Source organism: Callorhinus ursinus, unplaced genomic scaffold (genome assembly GCF_003265705.2).
Source record: "Callorhinus ursinus isolate GAN/ISIS: 27379988/994484 unplaced genomic scaffold, GSC_fseal_2.0 scaffold2545, whole genome shotgun sequence".
Taxonomy (NCBI): Eukaryota; Metazoa; Chordata; class Mammalia; order Carnivora; family Otariidae; genus Callorhinus; species Callorhinus ursinus.
In genome coordinates, this window is record NW_027399599.1 from 1 (window position 1) to 5,291 (window position 5,291).

Genomic DNA, 5,291 nt, shown 5'->3' on the forward strand with positions numbered 1-5,291 from the left:
GTCTCTTATGGTTTCATTGTGTTGGCCATTCTGAGGATGCATTCTGCTGAAGGGAGGTGGAAAGTCTTTTCTACATGTGGCTCACACCTAACTGGAGTGTCAGTTTTTCATGGTACGGTTCTCTTCATGTATGTGAGACCAAGTTCCAGCTATGCTCTGGACCATGACATGATAGTGTCAATATTCTACACGATTGTGATTCCCATGTTGAATCCCATCATCTACAGTTTAAGGAACAAAGATGTAAAAGAGGCGATGAAGAAATTGTTTGTGAGAAATTGGTTCCTAAGTAAAACACATTATTAGCTTTAAGTAAATCTGCAAAGAATGTTGCATATCAATTTATGTCTCTATGCTCAGAAACTAAAGAAAATGTCTTGGTTTTAATGAATAATACTGTCTGTATATCCTAGAATATTTCCAAATAAAGCATTTATCAACCCTCCAACACAGCATTTTACAAATATAGATCATTTGTATAATCTTTTGTATAACACACTTTTACTGTGTTCAAATTGGTTCATATTAAATATTTGTTGATACAAGTGTATTGCTGTTGCCAGTCATTGTGGAATTTTCACTCACTACTACTATAGCTTATGCGCTTAGGATTCTATGGATTAGTGTATCATCACACTGTTTATAGGAAGTCTTTCACACTCATTATGAGGTTACTTCTCCATCCTAAGGTCCCTGTGCAAGACCTCCTTAAACTTATTTCATTTGTTCTCCATGTGCTTTCAGAGTAAGATCTATCTAGGCTTATGGCTCTGACCTTTTCACTATTTGGCCCAACACTATATATTTTTATCCCATTATCAAAATCTTTCCTTATTACTGCCCAATCATAGAAATGATAAGATCCATTCTGAAACTCCAAAAATTATAGTGGTAAGTATTAGATAGTAATATTTATTGATAATGTACTTAGGCTCAGGAAAAATAAAAGTAGAGCTTAGAAAAAAGCAACAACTTGTTAATTATATAAATATATGTATATCTAATATATATGCACATTACATATACATCATATATACACAATATATATTATACATATATGCATTATATATGTGTGTATATATATATATGGTTTGTGTAAATGTCAGAACAAGAAATGGCAAGTACTGGAGGGATGTCACAAAAGACATGTCTAATTTCATTGGATGCACAGAAGGATAAACTGAACGTGGCCACTGTGTGTACAAAAGCATGCAAAATGCCACCAATGTAGGAAGCAACGATGAGTGGCACATAGACTCTGGGTGACATGCTCACAGAACAGAGGGGAGGGTTGTAGATTGCTACATAGCAATCATAAGCCATGGCTGCCAAGAGAAAGCTTTCTGTGGTCCTGAAAGTAACCAAAAGAAGCATCTGGGCTGCACAACCAAGATAGGAAATGGCTTTATTCTCTGCTAGGAAATTGGTCAGCATTTTTGGAGTAACAACTGAGGAATAACTGGCATCCAAGAATGATAAAACACTCAGAAAATAGTACATGGGGTGGTGAAGCTAGGAATCTCCAAAGACCAATATAACCAGGCCCAAAACATTGCCCTATAATGATGGAAGTGGCACAGTATAAACAACCTGCCATGAGGTAGCTGGCTGATCACACCAGGTAATGGTGCCTTATTGGGGCCTATGTATTGGTCTCTGTTCCTGGCAGGTTGGGTGCTCAGCAATGGGTTCAGACAAGTCAGCCTTTGTGAATGGAGGTCTATGTTACTGACCCCACACAAACCTTCTTCCTTGCTGTCACCATCACTTCATGAGCCCATTATTTGATAAAACGGGTGGCTAGTGAAATAAGATGAATGATATCCATAGAATGAGTCACCCTATCCACTTGATTATGAAAATCCTTCTGTGCTGAGGGCAATCTTTGGTGGGCATTGACAAGAGCCTCAAATATCCTCACATGTTTAACACAAGAGGGAGGTCTATCCACATACCTCTTGACCAGCCTTCTTGACACCAATTTTTCAATCATGGAACTTCCAAGTCCCTGACTGTCCAGCCAAACCACTGGCTATAGAACATGACTCAATATGTAGTTTCACATCGGTCTATTTCTCTTTCCACGCAAAACAAACACCTAAATATACTGCTCGAGGTTCTTCCCATTGGGAGGATTTCTTTTCACTGCAGTCTTTCAGGGATGTCACAGAAAGAGGCTGTGTTGCGGCAACTGTGCCCTTCTGCGTGGTGTCTGCTTATCATTCAGAACCATTTGTAAACTAGGCCTAAGTCTTCTCTACCTCTGTCAAATAATCATAGGAAACTCCACGGAAGCCATAGATTCAGGCTAGAAGAGAGAAGAATTGTGGACCCTTAGTGTTTGGGATACTTCTTCATTTAACCCTCTTGGACCTTCAAGGCCTGCTCGAGCACAATTTCATATATAACCCTTCCATTTCATGATGGAGGGCTGCTGTTATGCCCAAATTTATGACTGGTTGGGTCAGAAAACACCCAGCTTTGAATGGGGAAACTCAGCTGTCATGGTAATTTAGTGGCCATGGTAAAGTGTTCAGTCTCTACTAAGGCCTAGTGGCAGGTTAAAAGCTGTTTTACAAAAGAAAAGTAGTTATCTATGGAGGATGGCAGGACTTTGCTCCACAGTACTAAGGGTCTCACTGTGTTTCGCCCACAGGGACTGACCAAAAGCTCCAAACAGCATCCTTTTCTGCCACTGCCACTCCAAGCACCAATGGACCTGCTGGATCATCTGCTCCACATGGAAGAGAAGGTCCACAGCAGCCTGAACCTCTGGCAGAGCCTTTTCCTGTCATGAACCCCTCAAAACTATCAACTTTTGAGGTCAGTTAGGACATGGCTGGAGTAACACAACTCAATGAAGAATATACTGCCTTCAAAGAAGAGGTCCACTAGTGTGACTTTTTTGGTTGTAAAAGTGACCAGATGCAGCAAATTTCCCTTGACCTTAATATGCCTTATACCAACTGTACTCTTAGATATGCAGTTTTCTGCATAGGCCAAATAGGAGATTTAAATGGAGATGTAATAGAATCATCACTCCTGTATCCTTCAAGTCTTTGATGGTGGAACTCATTTCTCATTACCCTTCAAAATGCAGTATTGATTCTGGTTTACTATTTTTCTTGGTAGAGGCAGTTATAATTGCTCCCACTTGGGATTTTTCCATCATGATGACCCTTACTCCACAGGTCAGAGAAGCAATGTGGGGATTCTGCCGGGGACTGAGTTGTTCATTCCAAGTAGACATTCTGAAACTGGAGAATTAACCACAGGATGGTGCAGGGGCATAAGGGATTCACTGCGGGATGGGCCAGGAGTAAAACTCCACTGACCACCTGACTTCCACCAGCCGCTACCTTGACTGTTGGGCCACAAACACACAAACACACAACAATGTTTTGGGTCTTCTGGAATCATCATCAGCTCAGAACTCATGCCCAGTAGTTCTCAAAGATCTGGTTATTTCCTTTTCACCAATGCACAGTTACCCAGGTAAAGGTCCAAAGTCTCTCTGCGGAAGGCTTAGAGAAAGATTAATAGTTTAAATTCTTGGTAGTATACCTGGGTCCTCCCTCAAGGGTACCTGGTCCCTTCATTAAAGGGGTTCTAGGACTCTAAGCTGCCTCAGTTCATAAATTGATTGAGGGACAATGACTCTGTTTTTGTGATTCAAGTTAGACTTTTGTTTACTTAACCCAGAACTTTTCTGCTTATAAAGATCAAGTTAGAATGTAGTATTTCTCATCTATTTCACTTCTAGAATACCATGATCAACTTGCCACGGCTATGCTTGTAAATGAGTAAGACTACTCTAATTGCTGCTTTGAGTCTGCCGTCCTAGGGGGTAACCTAGAGTGAGGTGGGTGCCTCTACTCAGGCTCTGCCACTCCAGAGTGAATGTTATTTATGCAAATAGAAATGTAGCAACACATATCCCAAACAGGAAAGTTCTCATACAGGAAATGCAAAGGGAGAAATGGAAAGAAGCCTGCTAACTTTGGGAAACTTGATATACCTGTATTAAATATTTTCAGTTAAGAAAACATTAATTAGGACATAAAGGCTTAAACTAAACATTCAATAAGATTGTTTTTGTAGGTAAGTATGTACAAAGCTTTGAATTGACGATTTTCTCTCTTTACAAGTATAGGGGTAGCTTTATGAAAACTTCCATATATTAGTGAAAAGTAAGATCTGAATAAAGAAAATTTTTGAAAATTGCATTCTATTTTGAAATGACTAACAAATTTAAGAAAACTCTCAAACTATTCCATTTCAACATTTTTAGATGTTACTAAACTACTCCTAAGTAAAAAATAATGGGAAAAATCAGAAATATTGATAATGAAAATATGAAGTACTAAAATATGTGTGATTCCACTGACACATTATTTATTGGAAAATTGTACCCAAATGAGAAGGCTAGGAAAGAATAGCAAAGTAGACCAATAGAAAGAGGAAATATTGTATTTTTTTTCTTTTCGAGTTTTTATTTAAATTCTAGTTAGTTAACATATATGTAAAATTAGTTTTAGGAGTAGAATTTAGTGATTCATAACTTACATATAACACCCAGTGCTCATCACAACAAGTGCCCTCCTTAATACCCATCCCCCATCTAGCTCATCCTCCACCCGCCTCCCTCCATCACCCCTGAGTTTGTTTTCTATAGTTAGAGTTCCTTACGGTTTACTTCCCTCTCTCTCTCATCTTTCTTTCCTTTATGTTTATCTGCTTTGTTTCTTAAATTCCACATTTGAGTGAAATCATAGGGTATCTGTCTTTCTCTGACTGACTTATTTCACTTAGCATAATACACTCTGACTCCATTCGTGTTGTTACAAATGGCAAGATTTCATTCTTTTTGATGGCTGAGTAATATTCCATTATGTTTCTGCATCTTCTTTATCCATTGATCAGTCGATGGCGATTTGGGCTCTTTCTATAGTTGGGTTACTACTGATAATGCTGCTATAAACATCAGGGTACATGTGCCCCTTTGAATCTATATTTTTGTATGCTTTGGCTAAATATCTAGTAGTACAATTGCTGGGTCATAGGGTAGTTCTATTTTTAACTTTTTGAGGAACCTATTTTAAAGGAAAAAAATGAACTAGAAAATTTAAAACAGTAACTAATATTTAAATAAAACATTCTATCTTGTTTCACATGCATCCTTTCATTGAATTAAAAAATGTTTTTGACCATTTCTTATGTAAAATATTTATTCATTTAGGGAATATTTACTGAGCAACAATATGTATCAGGTAATATTCCAAATATATGTG

The 5,291-nt window shown here is 38.1% G+C and overlaps 1 pseudogene; it reads right to left on the reverse strand.

Annotated features, from left to right (window-relative positions):
- Positions 1 to 1,062: 1,062 nt before the first annotated feature.
- Positions 1,063 to 2,795, reverse strand: LOC112818340 (olfactory receptor 5T3-like; annotated as a pseudogene).
- Positions 2,796 to 5,291: the final 2,496 nt, after the last annotated feature.